Source organism: Ornithorhynchus anatinus, chromosome 3 (genome assembly GCF_004115215.2).
Source record: "Ornithorhynchus anatinus isolate Pmale09 chromosome 3, mOrnAna1.pri.v4, whole genome shotgun sequence".
NCBI classification, from domain to species: Eukaryota; Metazoa; Chordata; class Mammalia; order Monotremata; family Ornithorhynchidae; genus Ornithorhynchus; species Ornithorhynchus anatinus.
In genome coordinates, this window is record NC_041730.1 from 21546323 (window position 1) to 21570509 (window position 24187).

The following is a 24187-nucleotide window of genomic DNA, read 5'->3' on the forward strand; positions in this document are numbered from 1 at the left end:
ATAGTGAGCGCTTAACAAGCACCATAAAAAGATGTCAGAGAGCTGCCATCCCATGATTCCTCTAAGCATCCTGTTGCCTCTGTCAGAGGCTGAGTGGATCCTTGATCTGACCCAAGATGGGATTTCTTATGTTCTCATATATTGATTAAGCTGCAGCATGATTACAGGATGACATTATGCCACAGGAAAGAGAGGAAAGCTAAAGTGTAGAAAATATCATGAAAAGATCTGCCCACACAAGCCAATGGTGGGCAGGTCCCAAACCATGAAGGGCACTTAACACTTCACTCCACTTTAATTTAAGCTGCTTCTTAGACATTAAGCTGCTTCTTAGACATTTATTCTGATGGTGAGAGCTGCACCAACTAGTATCCCTTATGTGGTCGATAAATATCACCGATTGATTGATTGATCCCCTATCTTTCTCTGTAATAATCCCTGAATAAATTTTTCCAAATCCTACTTGAACGTACTGCTATTTACTGGCCGTACAACTTCCTCTGGTTCAGAATACCACCACCCACTGCGAGAGGAAGTATTTCTCTTTGTTATTAACCTCCCACTCTTACTCTTCAATGGGTGTCCCCTTTGTCCTGTTTTTTGGTGAAATACAATTCCATGTTTTCCCTCCCTCATTCTTCTTGATTCTGTAAATCTTAACTATATTCCCTCTCAGTCTCTGCCTTTACAAGCAAAAGAGCCCCACATCTTTTAATCTCTTCTTATAAGAAGTCTTCCTCCTCCTGGTCTTCTTTCTCTGTATTTTCTCGAGCATTATGTTCTTCCTAAGAACACAAATATTTCAGGTGTGGGCGTGTCAGGATTTCACACAGTGGCAAAACTGTGCTCACATTGAAGTACATCTCATCAGTGGTATTTATTGAGCACTTACTAAGTGCAGAGCACTGTACTAAGCACTTGGAAGAGTACACTACAACATGGTTGGCAGATATGTTCGCCGTCTGCAATGAGTTTACAGTCTAGAGGGGATACAGAAAAGAATATAAACTATAAATATAAAATTTAAAGATATGCACCTAAGTGCACTGGGGCTGAGGGTGGGGTGAACATCAGATGTAATCAAATAGCATCTGGTATTTTTCTGCCCACTCCCTTGGCTTGATGTGGCCTTCCAGAAGCTTATAATAATAATAATGTTGGTATTTGTTAAGCGCTTACTACGTGCAGAGCACTGTTCTAAGCGCTGGGGTAGACACAGGGGAATGAGGTTGTCCCACGTGAGGCTCACAGTCTTCATCCCCATTTTACAGATGAGGGAACTGAGGCACAGAGAAGTGAAGTGACTTGCCCACAGTCACACAGCGGACAAGGGGCAGAGCTTATCCACCCCCATCCACCCCCTTTTTTTAAAAAAAGTACCTGTTAAGCACTATGTTCCAGGCACTGTACTAAAAGCTGGGGTGGATACAAGCTAATCAGGTTGGACACAGTCCATGTAATAATGATGGCATTTGTTAAGTACTTACTATGTGCAAAGCACTGTTCTAAGCGCTGGGGGGATACAAGGTGATCAGGTTGTCCCACGTGGGGCTCACAGTCTTCACCCCCATTTTCCAGATGAGGTAACTGAGGCTCAGAGAAGTTAAGTGACTTGCCCAAAGTCACACAGCTGACAAGTGGCAGAGCCGGGATTAGAACCCATGACCTCTGACTCCCAAGCCCGGGCTCTTTCCACTGAGCCACGCTACTTCTTTGTTAAGCACTTACTATGTGCAAAGCACTGTTCTAAGCGCCGGGGGGATAGAAGGTGATCAGGTTGTCCCACGTGGGGGTCACAGTCTTAATCCCCATTTTACAGATGAGGTAACTGAGGGATGGAGAAGTCAAGTGAATTGCCCAAGGTCACACAGCAGACAGGTGACAGAGCCAGGATAGAACCCAGATCCCATTTGGCCATACAGAAGTGGCTGGTGTCACCTGCAAACTTTTAGCATTTGCTGCACCCTCTGTCTTTGAGGTCCTTGAGAAGCAGCATGGTCTAGTGGATGGAGCACGGGCCTGGAAGCCAGAAGGACCTAGGTTCTAATCCTGACTCCGCCACTTGTCCGCTCTGTGACCTTGTGCCAGTCGCTTCATTTCTCTATGCCTCAGTTCCCTCATCTGTAAAATGGGGATTAAAACTGGGAGTCCTTTGTGGGACAGGGACGATGTCCAATCCAATGTACTTGGATCCACCCCAGCTCTTAGTTCGGTGCTTGGCACATAGTAAGTGCTTAACCAATGTCACGGTTATTACTGTCATCCTTTATGAAGATATTAAACAAAACTAGTCCTAGCCCCAAACTCTGGGAAACTGCGTTGTTTACACTTCTCCGCCCTCAAAAGCGGCTGTTGATTCCTACCCTCTGTTTCCTACCTTTCTGTCAGTTTTCTCTCCACGACAGAACATTCTCCTCCATCCTATAATTACTCAGTTTTTTTTAAAGTCTTTGGTGTGGAACCTTGTCAAAGGCCTTTTGAAAATCTAAAAATATTTTGCCTACTCATTCCCCTCAACCCTCATGCTCGTCGACCTGTCAAGTAACTCAGATCAGTGATGCGCATTTGCCCTTACAGATACCTTGTTTTCTTCCCTCTAACGGGTTGTTTTGCAAACGGTCACTGATCCCAAGTTGATCGATTCTACTAATTTGCCGCATAGAGAAGTGAGACCTCTATATAATCTATAATTCTATAGAATTGCATTCCATAGAATTCAGTCTATATCTATATTCCATAGAATTCTATAGAATTCAGTCTATAATTCCCTCCCTGAAACCATTTTTCTCGATAGGCATTAAATTGGCAATCCTCCAATCCTCAGGCACCCTGGCTATCTGTAACAATAGGTTACACACTCTAACTAGGGGTTTCATCTAGTTCTGGTGATTTGTTTTATCATTTATTAATTTGGTCCAAGACCCTGGGGTCACCATAATTTGATCCAATCCCCCAATTTGGATGTCTGCTTCAAAAATCAATTCGGGTGTGAAAGTCTCTCTAGTATCTTCCGGTGCTTAGTACAGTGTCTGGCACATAGTTAAGCACTTAACAAATACTATTATTATTATTAAAGATGGAACTAAAGAATTCATCGAGTCTCTCAGCTGTGCCCAATTCATCACGAAGAGCATTTCCTATGCTACGATTGTCCAGCAGTACAGTGCCTGGCACATAGTAAACATTTGACACATAACCATAAAAAAGGAGTCCCCTTGATTTCTTATCTAGCATTCAACTTTTCATGTATTTGAACAATCTTTTTTTATTCGCGGTGGCTTCCCTTGCACAGTTCCATTTTGGCTCATTTAATTTCGTTTTGCATCTGACCTATTACTCTTTATGTACTTTCCTGTTCTCCTCTCTAGGGGTGAGCTTCCATTTTGGAAGGGACACGATTTTCCCTCCAGTGACCAGTTAGTGTTTCAATTTGGTTGTCTGTTTTCTTGCTCTGTAGCACACATTTTACCTGGTCTTTAACAGCTTCCAGATTTCTAGCAAGTCCCTTTATTATTTTGGCTACCTCTCTCTGCTTCTCCCTCCAGTTTGGGTTTTCTCCTAGTTTTCTTTTCTAATATTAAATATCTTTATATTGTTTCACCCTTCCCCTCTCCCTTCTTTCCCTCTGCAGCAGGAATGTTCAATTTTATAGCGTTTCAGAGTGGCTCTCCCCCCCCACACTCACTATGGGCAGGGAATGTGTCTGCCTACTGTTGTACCTTCCCAAGTGCTTAGTACAGTGCTCTGCACACAGTAAGCACTCAGTAAATATAACTGGCTGATTACACTGCCAATATCAGATCCCCTATACCCCTCAGAACTAAATTAGAGATGTTTTCTTGCTTTCTTGGCCTACCTCTAGCAGTTCCAGTCATTTATCCTATCCAAAATCATTGTATCTTCTCATCATAGAAATGTATGGGTGATTTTTAAATCCCAGCTCAAGAGATTAGTAGGTGGGTGACAATATGTGGAAATCTGACGTCGTCCTGGCCCCGGAAAATTAACGGAATCCTGAGTGTCTGAGTAAGGTTGGGCAGGGAATGTGTCATTTGCTTGTCCCATGGGCTGAGTAGAATTCAATCCACTCAATGGCTGCTCAGTAAATGCTATTACTAATTACTGTTACTATCAATCAATGAATCAATGGTATTTATTAAGCGCTTACTGTGCTTAATATAACAGAGTTGGGAGACTTGGCTCAATGGAAGGAGCCCGGGTTTAGGAGTCAGAGGTCATGGGTCCTAATCCCGGCGCCGCCACCTGTCAGCTTTGTGACTCTGGACAAGTCACTTCACTTCTCGGTGCCTCAGTGACCTCATCTGTAAAATGGGGATTAAGACTGTGAGCCTCACGTGGGACAAACCGATTACCCTGTATCTCCCCCAGCGCTTAGAACAGTGCTCGGCACATAATAGGAGCTTAACAAATACCAACATTATTATTATTATTCGATACATTCCCTCCCCAAATCTGTAAAGTCTAGAGGAGCAGACGCTAATACAAATATAAGAAAATTACTTATAATTTTCTGCCGCTGCTCCTACTACCACTATTATTACTAATGATAATAATAATACTAATAATTGTGGTATTTGTTAAGTGCTTCCTATGTGCCAGGCCCTGTACTAAACCCGGGTGGATACATGCAAATTGGGCTGCACACAGTCCTTGTCCCACGTGGGGCTCACAGCCTCGATCCCCATTTTACAGATGAGGTAACTGAGGCCCAGAGAAGTCAAGTCACTTGCCCAAGCTCACACAGCAGACAAGTGGGGGAGTCGGGATTAGAACCCATGACCTTCTGACTCCCAGGCCCGGGCTCTATCCACTAGGCCACGCTGCTTCTGTACTAGTACTAGTGAAATACTGGGCTGAAAGAGCGGCAGATTTACTTTTCCTACCACCTCAGGAGAATTCCTTCCCCAACATCCAGGTGTTCGGAACGTGAAAATGTTCGGAACGAGAAGTAGCACGGCCTAGTGGAACGAGCACAGGCCTGGGAGCCAGAGGACGTGGGTCCTAATCCCTGCTCGGCCACTTGTCTAGCAGCGTGGCTCAGTGGAAAGAGCACGGGCTTGGGAGCCAGAGGACGTGGGTTCGAATCCCGGCTCTGCCACTCGTCTGCTGTGTGACTCTGGGCAAGCCTCTTAACTTCTCTGTGCCTCAGTTACCTCATCTGTAAGATGGGGATTAACACTGTGAGCCCCACGTGGGTCAACCTGATTACCTTGCATCTACCCCAGTGCTTAGAACAGCGCTTGGCACATAGTAAGCACTTAAATGCCATTATTATTATTATTGTCTGGTGTGTGGCCTTGGCCGAGTCACTTAACTTCTCTGTGCCTCAGTTCTCTCATCTGTAAATGGGGATTGAGACCGTGAACCCCGTGTGGGATAATCCAACTTGATTATCCTGTATCTACCCAACCGCTTAGTACAGCGCCTGGCACATAGTAAGGGCTTAACAAATACCGTAAAAAAAAAAAATGAGGCGCGGCAACATTCCGGGGAAACGTAACCCTATACAAAACTAGGTCACCTTACGGGACTGAACAGACGGCCGTGTCAGCTGATATGGTAACAACCCAGGATAGAGAAAAAGTAAAGAGAACATCAAGGCCGGGAGGAGGTGGCTAGAATTTTCTGTCGTAACTGTTGCCCTGCTCTTTATCCCGAGGTCACGGGTTCATCTGAAATAATGATTACTTGCCTTTGCCCAGCCTGGGTCTGCCAAGGACTGCTCGAAATAATGTAGGCAGTTCAGTGCATGACCACACTGCTCTTCCTGTCTCCAGGGGACTGAGGCTCTGCCTCCAGGCCACAGCTGAGTAAATAGTCCTCGGGGACACTCAACAAATAAGATGAATAGGAGGAAGGCAAAACAAGTGACAAGTTCTATCCGCAGATGACATTTGGGAATCATAATATCCCAGGGCTCCATGCCCGTCCCGTGTCCCCCGCCGGGTCACGGAACGCCGTGTCCAAGCGGGCAGGGAATGTGTCTGTTTATTGTTACATTAAAGCGCTTAGTACAGTGCTCTGCACACAGTAAAGCGCTCAATAAATACGACTGAATGAATGAACCTTGGGCTGAGTTGGGAGGTGATCAGGGAGATAAAAATAGTAATTAACTTCTCCCAAAAGGAAAATAGTTTGTTAGGAGAGTGGAAAAATTCTCCAGTGACTCCTTTGGGATGGAGGACTTGGACTTTAATTAAATGGCCTTTCTCTGGCTTGGGAGAGAGATTCTGGGTAAGTTTCGAAGGGCAAGATTCTTTCCTGACTAAGCCCTCATTTCCTCTTCTCCCACTCCCTTCTGCGTCACCCTTGCTTTTGGATTTTCACCCTTTACTCACCACACTGTACAAAGCCCGTAATTGATTTATTTATATTCATGTCCGCCTCCCCCTCTAGACTGCAAGCTTCTTGTGGGCAGGGAAGACGTCTACCAACTCTGTAACACTGCACTCTCCCGAGTGCTTAGTACAGTGCTCTGCATACAGCAAACACTCAATGAGATTGATTATAACTGATTCTTCTTGAGAACAAATTTAAATATGAATGCCATATTTAATGATCAATGAGAGGAAGTGGCCTCAGGCTCATTCCTGTATATATTGAAGAAAAAATGTTAACATTTCCAACATGATTGGTATTTTGGCTCTTGATGGCCCTTAAGCTCACCCTTATTGTAAATGGCCTCTACTCCATGTTGGCTCTATGTCAACAAATTTTTCTCTTGCCCCATCTTTGTTTTTCTACCCCTCCTGCCAACTGTGATGTCACAAGCTGAACATCATCAATACAAAAAATGCCTTTTATTAAGCTACACTGTTATACTGTCCACTGTAGAATGTAGAATCACTGTAGAATGTTTATTCATTCAATAGTATTTATTGAGCGCTTACTATGTGCAGAGCACTGTACTAAGCCCTTGGAGTGTACAGATACAGATAATTCCTGCCCAATAATGGGTTCACAGTCTAAACGGGGGCGACAGACAGCAAAACAAAACAAGCAGTATAGCGCAGACATCGAGATAAATAGAATCATAGAGATAGACACATCATTAACAAAATAAATAGGGTAATAAATAATATATACAAATACACAGTGCTGAGGGGAGGGGAAGGGGGAAGAGCGGAGAGCGGGAAATGGGGGAATGGGTAGGGGAGGAGGAGCAGAGGGAAAGGGGGGCTCAGTCTGGGAAGGCCTCCTGGAGGAGGTGAGCTCTCAGTGGGGCTTGGAAGAGGGAAGAGAGTTAGTTTGGCGGAGGGGAGGAGGGAGGGCGTTCCAGGACAGCGGGAGGACGTGGACCGGGGGTCGACGGCGGGACAGGCGCGAACGGGGGACGGTGAGGAGGTGAGCGGCAGAGGAACGGAGTGTACGGGGTGGGCTGGAGAAAGAGATAAGGGAGGTGAGGTAGGAGGGGGCAAGGGGATGGAGAGCTTTGAAGCCAAGAGTGAGGAGTTTTTGTTTCGAGCGGAGGTTGATGGGCAGCCACTGGAGGTTTTTGAGGAGGAGAGTGACGTGCCCAGAACGTTTCTGTAGGACGACGATCCGGGCAGCGGAATGAAGAATAGACTGGAGTGAGGAGAGACAGGAGGAAGGGAGATCAGAGAGGAGGCTGACACAGTTATCCAGCCGGGATATTATGAGAGCTTGTACCAGCACGGTAGCAGTTTGGATGGAGAGGAAAGGGCGGATCTTGGCAATATTGTGAAGGTGAGACCGGCAGGTGTTGGTGACGGATTGAATGTGTGGGGTGAATGAGAGAGCAGAGTCAAGGATGACACCGAAGTTGCGGGCCTGTGAGACGGAAAGGATGGTAGCGCCGTCCACAGTGACAGAGAAGTCAGGGAGAGGACAGGATTTGGGATGGAAGATAAGGAGTTCAGTCTTACACATTTTGAGTTTTAGGTGGCGGGCGGACATCCGGGTGGAGACGTCCTGGAGCCGGGAGGAGATACGAGCCAGGAGGGAGGGGGAGAGAACGGGGAGGAGATGGAGATTTGTGTGTCATCTGCGCAGAGATGCTAGTTGAAGCCGTGGGAGCGAATGAGTTCACCAAGGGAGTGAGTATAGACGGAGAACAGAAGAGGGCCAAGAACTGACCCTTGAGGAACCCCTACAGTTAGTGGATGGGAGGGGGAGGAGGAGCCCACGAAGGAGACCGAGAATGAACGGCCAGAAAGATAAGAGGAGAACCGGGAGAGGACGGAGTCCGTGAAGCCAAGGTGAGATAAGGTGTGGAGGAGAAGGGGACGGTCGACAGTGTCAAAGGCAGCTGAGAGGTCGAGGAGGACTAGGATAGAGTAGGAGCCCTTGGATTTGGCAAGAAGGAGGTCACGGGTAACCTTTGAGAGGGCAGTTTCAGTGGCATGGAGGGGACAGAAGCCAGATTGGAGGGGGTCCAGGAGAGAGTTGGAGTTGAGGAATTCAAGGCAGCGAGTGTAGATGACACGCTCCAGGAGTTTGGAAAGGAAGGGTAGGAAGGAGATAGGAAGATAACTGGAAGAGGAAGTGATGTTGAGAGAGGGTTTTATTAGGATGGGGGAGACGTGGGCATGTTTGAAGGCAGAGGGGAAAAAGCCGTTGGAGAGTGAGTGGTTCAAGATAGAAGTTAAGGAGGGGAGGAGGAAAGGGGTGATAGTTTTTATAAGGCGAGAGGGAATGGGGTCCGAAGGACAGGTGGAGGGGGCAGCACTTGCGAGGAGGGAGGAGATCTCCTCTGAGGATACTGCTGGGAAGGATGGGAAAGTAGAGAGGGTTGGGAGCTGGGGGGATGGAGAAGGGGGCGGGGTGACTTTGGGGAGCTCAGACCCAATTGCGTTAATTTTCGTGATGAAGTAGGTGGCCAGATCGTTGAGGGTGAGGGATGGGGGAGGGGGAGGAACAGGGGGCCCGAGGAGAGAGTTAAAAGTCCGGAACAATTGGCGGGGGCGATGGGCATGGGCCTCAATGAGGGAAGAAAAATAGGTCCGTTCCTTAAGGTGGATAGAAGACAGCGGTCGCTAAACCGGTCATTCAATTTTGGGCAAAGGTTCCTTCTAGGAAACGTCTAGAGAAGTAGCGTGGCTTAGTGGAAAGAGCCCGGGCTTGGGAGTCAGAGGTCATGGGATCGAATCCCGGCTCTGCCACTTGTCAGCTGTGTGACTTTGGGCGAGTCGCTTAACTTCTCTGTGCCTGAGTTACCTCATCTATAAAATGGGGATTAAGACTGTGAGCCCCACGTGGGACAACCTGGTAACTTTGTATCTACTCCAGCGCTTAGAAAAGTGCTTGGCACACAGTAAGTGCTTAATAAATACCATTTATAAAAGCAGCGTGGCTTAGTGGATAGAGCATGGGCCTGGGAGTCAGAAAGACCTGGGTTCTAATCCCGGCTCTGCCACTTGTCTGCCGTGTGACCTTGGGCAAGTCACTTAGCTTCTCTGTGCCTCAGTTACCTCATCGGTAAAATGGTGATTAAGACTGGGAGCTCTACATGGGACAGGGACTATGTCCGACCTTATTTGCTTGTATCTATCCCAGTGCTTAGTACAGTGCCTGGCACATAGTAAGTGCTTAACAAATACCTCTACTATTATTATTATTATTATTATTATTATGTAAGCGTCTGTAATATAAAATAGAACGGGTCTGTCCACAGTAAAACACGCAGACCGCCTTGAGCCAAAGGGTCAGCTCATTGGGGCTCAGTGTGCCCCCTCTAAACTGTGAGCTTATCGTGGGCAGAGATTGTTACTTTTTATTGCTGCATTGTACTTTCCCAAGCGCTTAGTACAGTGCTCTGCACTCAGTAAGCGCTCAATAAATATGACTGAATGAACGAATGAAAGGATCGATCAAGGGTCCCAACTCATCAGCAACTCCAGGGCCGCTTCCCTCTGCTCTTACCCGTCTGCAGCTAAAATAAAAGTGCTAAGTGCAGGTAGCAGAGTGTGACCTTGGTTAAGCCACTTAACTCTCTGTGCCTCAGTTACCTCATCTGTAAAATGGGTAATAATAACAATGATGATGGCATTTGTTAAGCACTTACTATGTGCCAAGCACTGTTCTAAGCACTGGGGTAGATACAAGGTCGTCAGGTTGTCCTACGTGGGGCTCACAGTCTTAATCCCCATTTTACAGATGAGGTACCTGAGGCACACAGAAGTTGAGTGACTTGCCCACAGTCACACAGCTGACAAGTGGCAGAGCTGGGATTAGAACCCAAGACCTCTGACTCCCAAGCCCAGGCTCTTTCCACTTAGGCCACACTGCTTAAGAGTGTGAGCCTCCTGTGGGATAACCTGATTACCTTGTATCTACTCCAGCGCTTAGAACGGTGCTTGGCACATAGCAAGTGCTTAACAAATACCATAATTATTAACTGTCAATAATAATAATAATGGTACTAAGCGTTTACTGTGTGCCAAGCACCGGGGTAGATATAAGATCATCAGGTCCCACATGGGGCTCTCAGTCTATGCAGGAGGGAGAACAGGGATGGAATCCCCATTTTGAAGATGAGGGAACTGAGGCACTGAGAAGTTCAGTGACTCGGCCAAGGTCACACAGCAGGTAAGTGAAGGAGCCGGGATTAGCAAGCTCTGGGAAAAGAGTGAATCTCGGACTGGGACTCCCTTGTTTCCACTGCTCAGAGCCTACCACTTCCTTAAAGTAGTCCATAGCAGATGACATTATGGGAAATACACATCAGTGCCAGGAAAAAAAAATCCAACCTCTGCTCAGGAGGTAGGTGAACAGCCACTCTGGCATGAGGAAAGGCTCCTGTCCATTTATAGAGGAAATGGGAGGCTGTCTGTGCATCAAACATTGGAACAAGAGATGGTGCGAGGGAATCTTGGCAACACAAGTTCTCCCTCGTCTGAGAGGAATCTAAATTGAAGCTAGCATTTAAACCAGCAGCTACATTCCAAGCTAGGCTCCTGTTTTTCCAATTCCACTGGCGCGGGCTCTTTTGCTTTTCTGCTTTAATAGATGAGCGCTAGGTATTAAGTTGGCAGTCCAAACCTTGGAGCCAAGGGGTTGTTAGAGTCGAGGGAGGGGGTTCGTGGCTCTCGACTCCCCTGCCTTCGTCCTCTTGCTCACGCTGTACCCCAACCTTGAAACTCCCTCTTCCCACAATCAAATCCTTCCTTAAAACCTTTTCTCTTCCGGCAAGCTTTCCCTGCTTAATTTCCCACTCCCCTGAGCTGTATCATAATAATAATCTTGGTATTGTTAAGCGCTTACTATGTGCAGAGCACTGTTCTAAGCACTGCGGGAGATACAGGGCAATCAAATTGCCTCACGTGAGGCTCACAGTCTTATTCCCCATTTTACAGATGAGGTAACTGAGGCACAGAGAAGTGAAGTGACTTGCCCACAGTCACACAGCTGACAAGTGGCAGAGGCGGAATTCGAACTCGTGACCGCTGACTCCCAAGCCCGGGCTCTTTCCACTGAGCCACGCGTATCATCCTTTCTCTAACCCTAGCATTTATAAACTCCTTGTGGACAGAGAACTTTCCCACCAACTCTGCTATGTTGTATTCATTCATTCATTCATTCAATAGTATTTATTGAGCGCTTACTATGTGCAGAGCACTGTACTAAGCGCTTGGGATGAACAGGTCGGCAACAGATAGAGACAGTCCCTGCCGTTTAACGGGCTTACAGTCTAATCGGGGGAGGCGGACAGACAAGAACAATGGCACTAAACAGCGTCAAGGGGAAGAACATCTCGTGAAAACAATGGCAACTAAATAGAATCAAGGCGATGTACAATTCATTAACAAAATAAATAGGGTAACGAAAATACTCTCCCAGCTGCTTAGTACGGTGCTCTGCACACGGTTAGTGCTCGATAACCACCACTGACTGATTGAATGAACGTATCTGTACTCTCCTCAGCACTCATGTATATATGTGTACTCAATCATTTGTTCAGATCACTCTGAAGGTTTTGTCTTGGTGATCAATCCTGCTGTTCTATGCCTAGCTTTTTCAGCCCCAGGAGGGCTAGACTTCACGTGATTTAAATTTTGTTTTCTCCAGATATTTGGCTGCGGTCCTTTGACCAAGGGAGGAGGCACAGGAAGAAGGAATTTTTGTGGAGTCACTTCACTTTCAGCCAGTCGGTGGTATTTATTGAGCACTTACTGTGTGCAGAGCACTGTACTAAGCACTTGGGAGAACACAATATAACAGTACAGTACAGTATAATACACTCCATACCCACATTAGACACACAGAGATAGACATTAGACCTTAAAGGGAGAGACAGACATTAGTATAAAATAAATAAATTACAGATATGAACGTAAGTGCTGTGGGGCTGGGCCGGGGGATGAATAAAGCGAGTGAGTCAGGGTGACACAGAAGGGAGTGGAAGAAAAGGAAAAGAGGGCTTAGTCAGGGAGGGCTTTTTGGAGAAGATGTGCCTTCGATAAGGCTTTGAAGGGAGGGGAGAGTAAATGTCGGATATGAGGAGGGAGGGCATTCCAGGCCAGAGACAGGATCTGGGAAAATAGCAAGACATTCCCTGTTTTCTTACTGGGTGAGAGAGAGAGCAGGGTTACCAGGGGAGGCATCTGCACGGGTGCCCGAGGTGGGGTGGGGGAGGAAGGAGGCCTGGGAGGGCCGAACGCAGTGGTTGGGTGCGCTGTGGGGAGGGACTAACGTTGCTAGCCTTCCGCTAATGTCGCTAGCCTTCCATTTCGGACATGTGGAGAAGCGTAGCTTAGTGGCTAGAGCACGGGCCTGGGAGTCAGAAGGACCCGGGTTCTACTCCCAGCTCCTCCACTTGTCTGCTGTGTGATCTTCGGCAAGTCACTTCACTTCTCTGAGCCTCAGTTACCTCATCTGATTAAGACTGTGAGCCCTTAGTGGGACAGGAAGTGTGTTCAATGTGATTAACTTGTATTTACCCCAGTGCTTCAAACAGTGCTTGGCCCAAAGTAAGCGCTTAACGAGTGCCATTATTATTATTATTAGCCACAATAATAATAAGGTGACCTCCTCTTGCACCTCCAACCCCATCCCTTCAAACCTCATCAAAACACTTGCCCCCTCCCTTCTTCCCTCCCTGACCACCATTTTCAAACACTCACTCTGCAGTGGCTGCTTCCTCACAGCTTTCAAACATGCTTCTCTCTCCCCATCCTTAAAAAACCCATCCCTTGACCCCTTGGCTCCCTCCATTTAAGGCCCCATCTCCTACCATTCCTCTCCAAACCGCTTCAGCAAGCTGTCCTCGCCCGTTGCCTCCACTTCCTCTCCTCCAATTCTCTCCTTGACCCCCTCCCATCTGCCCCCTTCACTCCACGGAAACTGCCTTCTCAAAGGTCACTAATGATCTTCTTGCCAAATCCAACGGCCTCTACTTCATCCTAATCTTCTTTGACCTCTGCCCTGCCTTTAACACTGTCAGCCACCCCCTTCTCCACCCCTGACACTGTCCTCTCCTGGTTCTCCTCTTACCTCTCTGGCCGTTCATTCTCAGTCTCTTTCGCGGGCTCCTCTTCTGCTACCCACTGTCTAGATGTGGGAATCCCTCAAGGCTCAGTTCTGGGATCCCTTCTATTCTCTATCCACACCCACCTCCTTGGAGACCTCATTTGCTCCCATGCCTTCGACTACCATTTTTAAGCAGATGGTTCCCAAATCTACATCTCTAGCCCTGAACTCTTTCCTTCTCTGTAGATAAACGTTTCCTCCTGCCTTCAGGACATCTCTACTTGGAGGTTCTGCAAATGCCTCACATTTAACATATCTAAAATGGAATTCCTCAACTTCCCACCCAAAGCCTTTCTGCCTCCCATGCGACTTTCCTATCAAGGTAGACGACACCACGATCTTCCCTGTCTCACCAGCCCATAACCTTGGCAATGTCCTCCACTGATCTCTCTCATTCAACTCACATTCAATCTGTCACAACATCGTGTAGATTCTATGTTCACATCATCTTTAGAAACCTCCCTTTCCTCTCCATCCAAACTGCTACTATGCTGATCAGTCAATCGATCGATCGTATTTATTGGGCGTTTACTGTGTGCGGAGCACGGCACTAAGCATTTGGGAGAGTAATATAACAATGTAACAGAACTGGTAGACGTATTCCTCGCCCGCGTGAGTTTACAATCCAGAGGGGGAGACAGTCATTAAGAGAAATAAACTATGGATGTGGGGCTGAGGGAGGGGTGAACAAAGAGAGCCAATCAGGGAGGCGCAGAGGGAGTGGGAGAAGAGGAAACGAGGGCTTCGTCGGGGAAGACCCCTTGGAGGAGATTGTACCTTCACTATGGCTTTGAAGGGAGTGGGAAGAGTAATTGTCGGCCGGGTTGCTTATGAAGAGGAAGGAAGTTGCAGGCCAGAGGTGAGAGGTTGGTGGCGAGACAGACGAGATGGAGGTACAGTGAGTAGGTTGGCATTAGAGGAGCAAAGCGTGTGGGCAGAGTTGTGGTACGAGAGCAGCAATCCAAGCACTTATCATTTCCAGCACTGACTACTGCATCAGCCTCCTCTCTGACCTCTCTGCCAACTCTCTCTCCCCACTCCAGACCTTACTTCACTCTCCTGCCCGGATCATTTTTCTAAAAAACGTTATCTGTGACTTCCCATCCCTCAAAAACCGCCAGTGGCCGTCCACCCACCTCCGCATCAAACCGAAACTCCTTACTACTGGCTTTTAAGCACTCAATCACCTTGCCCCCTCCTACTTCACCTCTCTTCTACAACCCAGCTTGCCACGTTCCTCCCGCTCCTCTAATGCCAACCTACTCACTGTACCTCCATCTCGTCTATCTCACCATCGACCCCCTTGCTCACTTTCTCCCTCTGGCCCGGAACTCCCTACCCCTTCATATATGACAGAACATCACTCTCCCCACCTTCAAAAACCTTATGAAACTCACATCTCCTCCAAGAGGCCTTCCCTGACTTCCTCCTACACACTTGGATCTGTACCCTTTAAGCACTTGATATCCACCCGACCCTCAGCCCCGCAGCACTTACGTACGTATTTTAATGTTTGTCTCTCTCTCTAGACTGTAAACTCCTTATGGGCAGGGAACATGTCTACCAACTTGGCTGTATTGGACTCTCCCAAGCGCTTAGTCCAGTGCTCTGCCCACAGTAAGCACTGAGTGATGGGCTGATAGGCATGAAGACGTCAACAATTGTCAAAGGTTTCAGGAGCAGGCCAGAAAATGCCTCACTGAAACCGCCATATCCCATGTCCTCCACGGTTCTTGTTTCTTGCGCTAGGAAAGGGAGTAGACTGTGAGCCCGTCACTGAGCAGGGACTGTCTCTATCTGTTGCCGAATTGTACATTCCAAGCGCTTAGTACAGTGCTCTGCGCATAGTAAGCGCTCAGTAAATACTATTGAATGAATGAATGAGTAGCAGAATCCTGAAGATTATGGAGGTCCATGGCCACCTTTCTCCTGAAATCCCAATCGCTTGTCCCTTGAATAACAATAAGTCTAGCGCCAAGAAGGTACATTCTTAATATCCCTGGGCTCCCTACTTGACTAGAAAGAACAGTTTTAATGAGTGAACGGGACTTCAGTATATGTTTTTTAAAAATTTCTACTTTAAGAGCTCTGTAAGACTTTGCGATGAAAGATTTTATGAGCCATCAGCATAGATCTGTTTTCCGCCTGATGAGAGTCTGTTTAAATGAGAAAGCTGGAGAACACAAACGAACAAGGGTTATTATTTCCTGTGCTTTCCACTGTCCACAGCAGTTATAAATAAAAAGCGGGGCCAGGCTGTGCCTAAAAAGTGGATTTCCCTTTTTTACCAAACAATTGCAACTGAAATAATGACAGGCAGGGTGCTTAGAGAATGAGTTATAACAAGAGTTGGGGAAAAAACAAAACAAAAAACATGAATCAGGTTCCGGAGTTCTCTGGGAATATGAGGGTGTGAAGTCATTTAGACTCTAAGCTCATTATGGGCAGGGAATATCTGCTATTTCTGTTGTACTCTCCCCAGTGCTTTATTACAGTGCTCTGCACATAGTGAGGGCTCAATAAATACCATTGATTGGATTGATTAGATTTTGTAAACATCCTAGTGTGCCTCCAGCCAGTTCCGTCGTTGGGGCCGCTAATAGTTAAAATTGCTGTTGGATTTATGGTTACCTTTCAAGGGGGAAGAGATTCAAGAAGCAGAGAAGACAGCTTTCCTGCTCACTGTGTCTCATTCTTGTCTCTCCCGCCAGCAGTCTCTCATTCTGATCCCACCCCACTTTGTGGGGAACACCCTCCCAATTCATATCGGACAGACCACGGCCCTCAATCAATCAGGTGATGCGATTTATTGAGAGAATTTACTGTGCGCAGAAGACTATACTAAGCGCTTGGGAAAGTACAATACAACAGCGTTGGTAGGCACTTTCCCTGACCACGAGGAGCATATAGTCTATGGGAGGAGCTTGCAGTCTAGAGTTTACCTCATCTTCAAAGTCCTTCTCAATCAATCAATCGTATTAATTGAGCGATTACTACACGCAGGGCATTGTACTAAATGCCCACATCTCCTCCAGGAGGCCCCCACCAACTGATTTTTATTCTCCCTACCTTATATCATCTCAACTGCCACTCGGGCACTTCTGTACCTCCTAAGCACTGAATAACTGTGGTATTTGTTAAGCGGCTTCTATGTGCCAAGCACTTGTCGAAACACTAGTGTAGATACATGATAATCAGGTTAAGCACTTACTATGTGCCAAGCACTCACTGTTCTAAGCACTGGGGTAGGTACAAGGTAATGAAGTTGCCCCACATGGGGTTCACGGTCTTAACCCCCATTTTCCAGATGAGGTCAGTGAGGCACAGAGAAGTTAAGGGACTTGCCCACAGTCACACGGCTGACAAGTGGCGGAGCCGGGATTAGAACCCATGACCTCTGACTCCCAAGCCTGTGCTCTTTCCACTGAGCCACGCTTATAATAACAGGTATTTGTTAAGGGCTTACTACGTGCCAGGCACTGTACTAAGCTCTGGGGTGGATACAAGCAAATCGGGTTGGACACAGTCCCTGTTCCACGTGGGGCTCACAGTCTCAATCCCCATTTTACAGATGAGGTAACTGAGGCCCAGAGAAGTGAAGTGACTTGCCCGGGTTCACACAGCAGACAAACCATCAGGCGCCACAAACTCCCCAGTTCCCCTACGGCAGAGGGCTAAAGGGGACCAATAATATTGATTTTACACTTTCCAGTTTCTTCTGGCCGACCGCGGAGAGCAAGCACAGCCAGTCGCTGAGGAAGCTGGAAGTGGCCATCCCCTTTGGCCTTTGCTAGACCAGCTTGGTGAGGAACAAACTTAGACTAGTTATCTATCAATTATACATTTATTTTTTTTATTTATATGAATATTTGCCTCTATACGGTAATAATCATAATAATGTTGGAATTTGTTAAGCGCTTACTCTGTGCAGAGCGCCGTTCTAAGCGCTGGGGTAGATACAGGGTAATCAGATTGTCCCATGTGAGGCTCACAGTCTTAATCCCCATTTTCCAGATGAGGTCACTGAGGCCCAGAGAGGTGAAGCCCAGAGAAGTGAAGTGACTTGCCCACAGTCACACAGCTGACAAGTGGCAGAGTCGGAATTCGAACCCATGACCTCTGACTCCCAAGCCTGTGCTCTACACTCGTGGTGAGCAAGAAACGTGCCTACCAACTCTCCCGAGGCCTTAGTACAGGGCTCTGCAAACAGTAAGTGCTCAATAAATACAACGGATTGATCGATTGAGCAGTTATGACACAACAGTTACTCACTGTAGAAACCTCTTGAGCTTAATCATACTTTTCTCACCCTTTGCCTATGATTCCCCTCATGACAACAGAATAACTCTATGAGCCCTAAGTTAGACTGTGAGCTGAGAAGCAGCATGGCTCAGTGGAAAGAGCCCGGGCTTGGAGTCAGAGGGCATGGATTCGAATCCAGACTCTGCCATTTGTCAGCTGTGTGACTGTGGGCAAGTCACTTCACTTCTCTGGGCCTCAGTGACCTCATCTGGAAAATGGGGATGACGACTGTGAGCCTCACGTGGGACAACCTGATGACCCTGTATCTACCCCAGCGCTTAGAACAGTGCTCTGCACGTAGTAAGCGCTTAATAAATACAAGCATTATTATTAACTTGTATCTACCTCAGTGCTTAGAACGGGCACTTACAAGCAACACGGCGTAGTGGATAGAGCGCGGGCCTGGTAGTCCGTAGGTCATGGGTTCTAATCCCGGCTCCTCTACCTGTCTGCTGGGTGACCTTGGGCATGTCACTTCACTTCTCTATGCCTCAGTTACCTCATCTGCGAAATGGGGATTGAGACAGTGAGCCCCACGTGGGACAGGGGCTGTGTCTAAGTTTACTTGTTTGGATGTGTATACATTTATAATTCCATTTATTTATATTAATGCCTGTTTACTTGTTTCGATGTCTGTCTTCCCTCTTCTAGACTCTAAATCCGGCGTGGGCCGGGACTGTCTATCTTTATTGCCGAATTGCATATTCCAAGCACTTAGAACGGTGCTCAGCGCATAGTAAATGCTTAACAAATGCCGTCATTATTATTAGTACAGTGCTCGGCACACTGTAAGCGCTCAATAAATACGATTGAATTCATTCATTCATTCAATTGTATATATTGAGCGCTTACTATGTGCAGAGCACTGTCCTAAGCGCTTGGAATGTACAAATCGGTAACAGATAGAGACAGTCTCTGCTCTTTGATGGGCTTACAGTGAATGAATGAATGAACCTGATTTGCTTGTATCCATCCCAGTGCTTAGTACAGTGCCTGGCACATGGTGCCTGGGAGTCCTGGCGCCACTGCTTGTCTGACCTTGGGCAGCTCCCCAGCTGGTCCAGGGGAACCACCACGTCGTCTGGGTGCGAGTTCTTGTTCAGTTCCACGACACGGGGGAGCACCGTGAAAACTTAACTTTTCTGTGCCTCAGTTACCTCACCTGTAAAATGGGGATTAAGAGTGTGAGCCCCATGTGGGACACGGACTGTGTCCAACTTGATTAGCTTGCATCTACCCCAGCGTTTAGTACAGTGCCTGGTACATATTAAGTACTTAAATACCATTACCAACAACAAAAAAAGGAGAAACGTGGGCTGGAAGACAAAGAATTCCCAAGAGAGATGAATGTTTATTGTAGGGTGCACTCTGAGGCCAGCAAGGTGTAGCAGGGATCGGGGAGGGAGGATAGGTGTGGAAGTGTGTCCAGAGTACAGGAAGGGAACGCTCTACTCTGCCGCTACTTCTCACCAGGACTGTTAAAACGGCGGAGCATCTCTGCGAATGTGGGGCGTCCAAGTTGAGCGCCGCTTCACACATCATCATCTCAAGTGGTACAACCGACAGGATTTAGCACTCCGGGTCTGGCAGCCACCGGCAGGAAAGTCGAGAATTCCACCGGATTATCCAATGTACTGGCCCACAAATGAAGAGAATGTTCTTTCAAAAAAGCAACAACTCCTGAATGATTCAGCGAGCCAATCCCACCCGGAATGGAGAGAGACAAATATTCAGCTGTCTCCAAGGCATAAGATCATTTTCAAACACTCGTCTTTGCTTTTCAGCTTCCAGGTTCTCGGTCCTCCTCCGATTTATCCCTCGTTTCCCTTATTTTCTCTCTCTTCTTGGATCTGTACCCTTTAAGCACTTGATACTCACCCCACCCTCGGCCCTTCCAAACATCCGTAATTAATTTTAATGTCCGTCTTCCCCTCTGCGCCGTGAGCTCGTTGTGGCTAGGGAACACGTTTGTTAACTCCGTTGTATCGTACTTTCCCGAGAGGTTAGTACAGTGCTCTGAGAAGGGTAAGTACTCGATAAATATCACTGTTTGATTGATGAATTGATTTTCCTGGCCAGGGGAAGGGGTGAAGAGCTCAGACCTAACAGGTTGGGGTCTCCGGAGACAAGACCCCACACCCCGAAGCTAGAAGAGTAAGCGCGGATGGCTTACGATGTCCAAGAACAACAGCGGAGAAGGCGTAGGGTCAAATAGGCGACACGTTCTTGTCCTTGCCTTTCTGCTCTGGAGGCAGTGACTGGGCAACGGACCTCAAGCGGCACCGTTTGAAGCTTGACCTCGTGTCTACCGGGCATTATCCCCATCTCAGCGTCAGGCTGTAGGAGTGATAGATGGAAATCCCACCTTCCCAACCATCATGGTGATTCCCCCAAACCATCTGGCTGCTCGCACTCCAGGCTGTCAGGATTTTCCCGCTTGAGTCGGGAGAGCAGATTCCCATTTACCCCGAGCCCTTCCCACACAGCTGGCGGTTGAGCTGAAGTGGATGGAATGTGTCTGCAAAATTTGTTCTGTTCACTGGAACATGTTTATCAGGAGAGGAAAAATGTACCTTCTCACTATTTATGTCTTGGTGACTGCTTTCGGGGATTCGGAATTGAATAAACACATGGAATCCGGCGAGGGAAGCGGACGAGAGGCGTGTGTGTGTGAGTTTGCGGGCGCGCTCGTAAGCGTCCCCCCATCTCAGAGTAAACCTAAAGCAAAGGTTATATATCTCCACACAGATGTGGCGAGGTTGAAGGAGACGGCGTTTTCTGGACGGGCGGACGCACACTGGTCCAGGTGCACGACCACTGCTGGGGAAAGATGAATCTCCTTCCTTTGGTTAGCAGTTTGCCAGATGGTTTTTAATGTGGTGACTCTAGTTCTGTGACCCCAATTTCATTTTCTGGCCTCTGGCTGTGCTAGTCATGAGCGGTGCCAGATTCGAGACGGTTATTTCATATTTATGCCGCGCATGTTTCGTGTTTATAGGACACCCATATTGTGGAAGGCGTTGACTATTTGCTCCGTCTCCGGTGATACGCAACGTGACTCTCGATATTACTCTGTAGGAATCTAAGATGGCCTCTACACTGCAGGGATGCTCAAGACCCTTGTGGAAATCCCCGGAAGTATAAGATCAATGAATCGATGGTATTTATTGAGTGCTTACCTCACTGTTTCATTGAATTTATGGTGCACTTACTGCGTGCAAACCACTGTACTAAGTCCTTGGGAGAGTACAACGGAACAGAGTTGGTAGACACGTTCTCTGCCCACAGTGAGCTTACAGTCTGGGGGGGGAGACGGATATTAATAAAAATAAATAAATTCCGGATGAGGACATAAGTGCTGTGGGGACGAGGGAGGGGTGAATATAGAATGCAAATAAGAGTCTGCTGTGGGTCTCAGTTGCCATTTGTAAAACGGAGCGGGGGCTAGTGTGGAAGCAGTGACTCTTCTGGTTCTCTGGTTCTCTTTTCAAGAGATTGACACCGATGTGAGGTGGAGTGTGATGTCATGCACGGATAGATTTGGGGTCACTGACGAGTCCACGTCGCCATGAGCTCCAGAGAACGGCTCTAGCCAGGCCCGACTGCTGTTCTGGAGCCAGAAGTGGGAAATGGGCTCCTGGTGAGGGCAGTGCCAGCCCTGCAGAATTGGGAAGGGGCACTATTTGGGAGCCGGGAGAAGCCACTCTGGCCTCCATTGACTGCTACTGCCCAGGTTGAGGTTTCTGTGGGTCCCGGCTACCCTCTCCCGGGCCCAGAGCAGCTGTGGCATCCAGCAGGAACCCCGGTCCTGAGTTAAGTCCTCTAGAGTCAGGGGAGCGATACGGCCGGGCGCAGACTGGGATGAGAAAAGGCCTCTGGGCTAGTTTGAGGCCCCCACTGGCACAGTCAGTCAATAGGTCAGCCAGTCAATAGCGTTTACTGATCACTCACTGTGTGCAGAGCACTGTACTAAGCACTTGGGAGAGTACAATACCATAATAAATGGACACATTCCCTTCCCAAAACGAGCTTACAGTCTAGACACAGCATCTCCCACGTTCCCTACCCCTGGTCTCTCTTCTTCCAACGTGGCCCTCTCTACCAGGAGAATTGATTCTTCCTTTTGCAGCAGGCAGGGTTAGGACGGTTTCTTGTGTTTCAAGAGGTGGCGGGCTCTGAGGTTTCCTCTTTACAACACAGTGGAAGGGACTTGGCCATTAGAAAACGTCAGTCTCTTCGAGGGGTGTCTGTCTCTGGAAGAACTACAAAGTGACGATGTCGGATCCGGTCACTATTATCGCTATCTCTTAAGAGATCTGGGCTCATTGGATCCATCTGTTTCAGGTGAACTATGGCAGGAACATTAAATAATTAGTTCCCCAAAGACCAAGGCACAGTAGAGAGGAGAAACTTAGAGAGATCAGACAAAGGAGCCCGTTTCTAAGAACACTCCGGCAGATCCTTCTACTGCACTGGGCGGCGAGGGAGGGAAGCTGCAGGGGAAATGAAAATGAATCATTTCTCTTGAGTAAGCGGAAGCCAGGGAGGAGTGTTCCAGACCAGTTACACAAAACCTCTTTAATAATGCCATCCAGCGTCTTTGATTCAAGGAACACGCTGAAGAATAAATAGCCTATTAATCTGAGTTTTCTGGTTTGCCCGAATGTACAAAACGGCAAGGAAGCTGCCTCTTGGCTCTCCCTCAAATGTGCCGACTCCGAATACATAACACCCACAGCCCCGCTGCTATTCCTCTTCACCAGGTGTAACGCGGGCCTGGGAGCCAGAGGATTTGGGTTCTAATTCCTCCTCTGCCACTTGGCTTTTTAATGGCATTTTTAAAGGGCTCACTATGTGCCAGGCAATGTACTAAGCGCTGGGGTAGACATAAGCTAATCAGGTTAGACACGGTCCATATCCCACACGGGGCTCAGTCTTCATCCCCATTTTTACAGATGAGGGAACTGAGGCACGTAGACGTGAAGTGACTGGCCCAAGGTCACCAAAAGCAGCCGCGTGGCAGAGCCGAAATCAGAACCCAGCTCCTCTGACTCCCAGGCCCGTGCCCAATCCACTGCTTCTTAGGCAAGTCCTTTCATTGCCCTGAGCCTCAGTTTACTCAGCTGTAAAATGGGGATTCACTACCTGTTCTCCCTCCTCCTTAGACTGTGAGCCCCCTGTGGGACGGGGACTATATCCAGCCTCCTTATCTTGTATCTATTCCAGTGTTTAAAACGGTGCTTGACTCAAAGTAAGCGCTTGACAATCAATCGATTGTTTTTATCGAGCATTTCATTCATTCATTCATTCAATAGTATTTATTGAGCGCTTACTATGTGCAGAGCACTGTACTAAGCGCTTGGGATGAACAAGTTGGCAACAGATAGAGACAGTCCCTGCCGTTTGACGGGCTTACGGTCTAATCGGGGGAGACGGACAGACAAGAACAATGGCACTAAACAGCGTCAAGGGGAAGAACATCTCGTAAAAACCGATGGCAACTAAATAGAATCGAGGCGATGTACAATTCATTAACAAAATAAATAGGGTAACGAAAATATATACAGTCGAGCGGACGGGTACAGTGCTGTGGGGATGGGAAGGGAGAGGTGGAGGAGCAGAGGGAAAAGGGGAAAATGAGGCTTTAGCTGCGGAGAGGTAAAGGGGGGATGGCAGAGGGAGTAGAGGGGGAAGAGGAGCTCAGTCTGGGAAGGCCTCTTGGAGGAGGTGATTTTTAAGTAAGGTTTTGAAGAGGGAAAGAGAATCAGTTTGGCGGAGGTGAGGAGGGAGGGCGTTCCGGGACCGCGGGAGGACGTGACCCAGGGGTCGACGGCGGGATAGGCGAGACCGAGGGACGGTGAGGAGGTGGGCGGCAGAGGAGCGGAGCGTGCGGGGTGGGCGGTAGAAAGAGAGAAGGGAGGAGAGGTAGGAAGGGGCGAGGTGATGGAGAGCCTTGAAGCCTAGAGTGAGGAGTTTTTGTTTGGAGCGGAGGTCGATAGGCAACCACTGGAGTTGTTTAAGAAGGGGAGTGACATGCCCAGATCGTTTCTGCAGGAAGATGAGCCGGGCAGCGGAGTGAAGAATAGACCGGAGCGGGGCGAGAGAGGAGGAAGGGAGGTCAGAGAGAAGGCTGACACAGTAGTCTAGCCGGGATATAACGAGAGCCCGTAATAGTAAGGTAGCCGTTTGGGTGGAGAGGAAAGGGCGGATCTTGGCGATATTGTAGAGGTGAAACCGGCAGGTCTCGGTAACGGATAGGATGTGTGGGGTGAACGAGAGGGACGAGTCAAGGATGACACCGAGATTGCGGGCCTGCGGGACGGGAAGGATGGTCGTGCCATCCACGGTGATGGAGAAGTCTGGGAGCGGACCGGGC

General features: G+C 48.0%; 1 protein-coding gene across 1 annotated transcript in view; it reads right to left on the bottom strand.

The window, feature by feature from the left end:
* The window catches only part of C3H11orf49 (chromosome 3 C11orf49 homolog), a 173629-nt gene that overhangs the window by 37248 nt on the left and 112194 nt on the right, over nucleotides 1-24187 (bottom strand). The gene's annotated exons all lie outside the window — the stretch shown is intronic.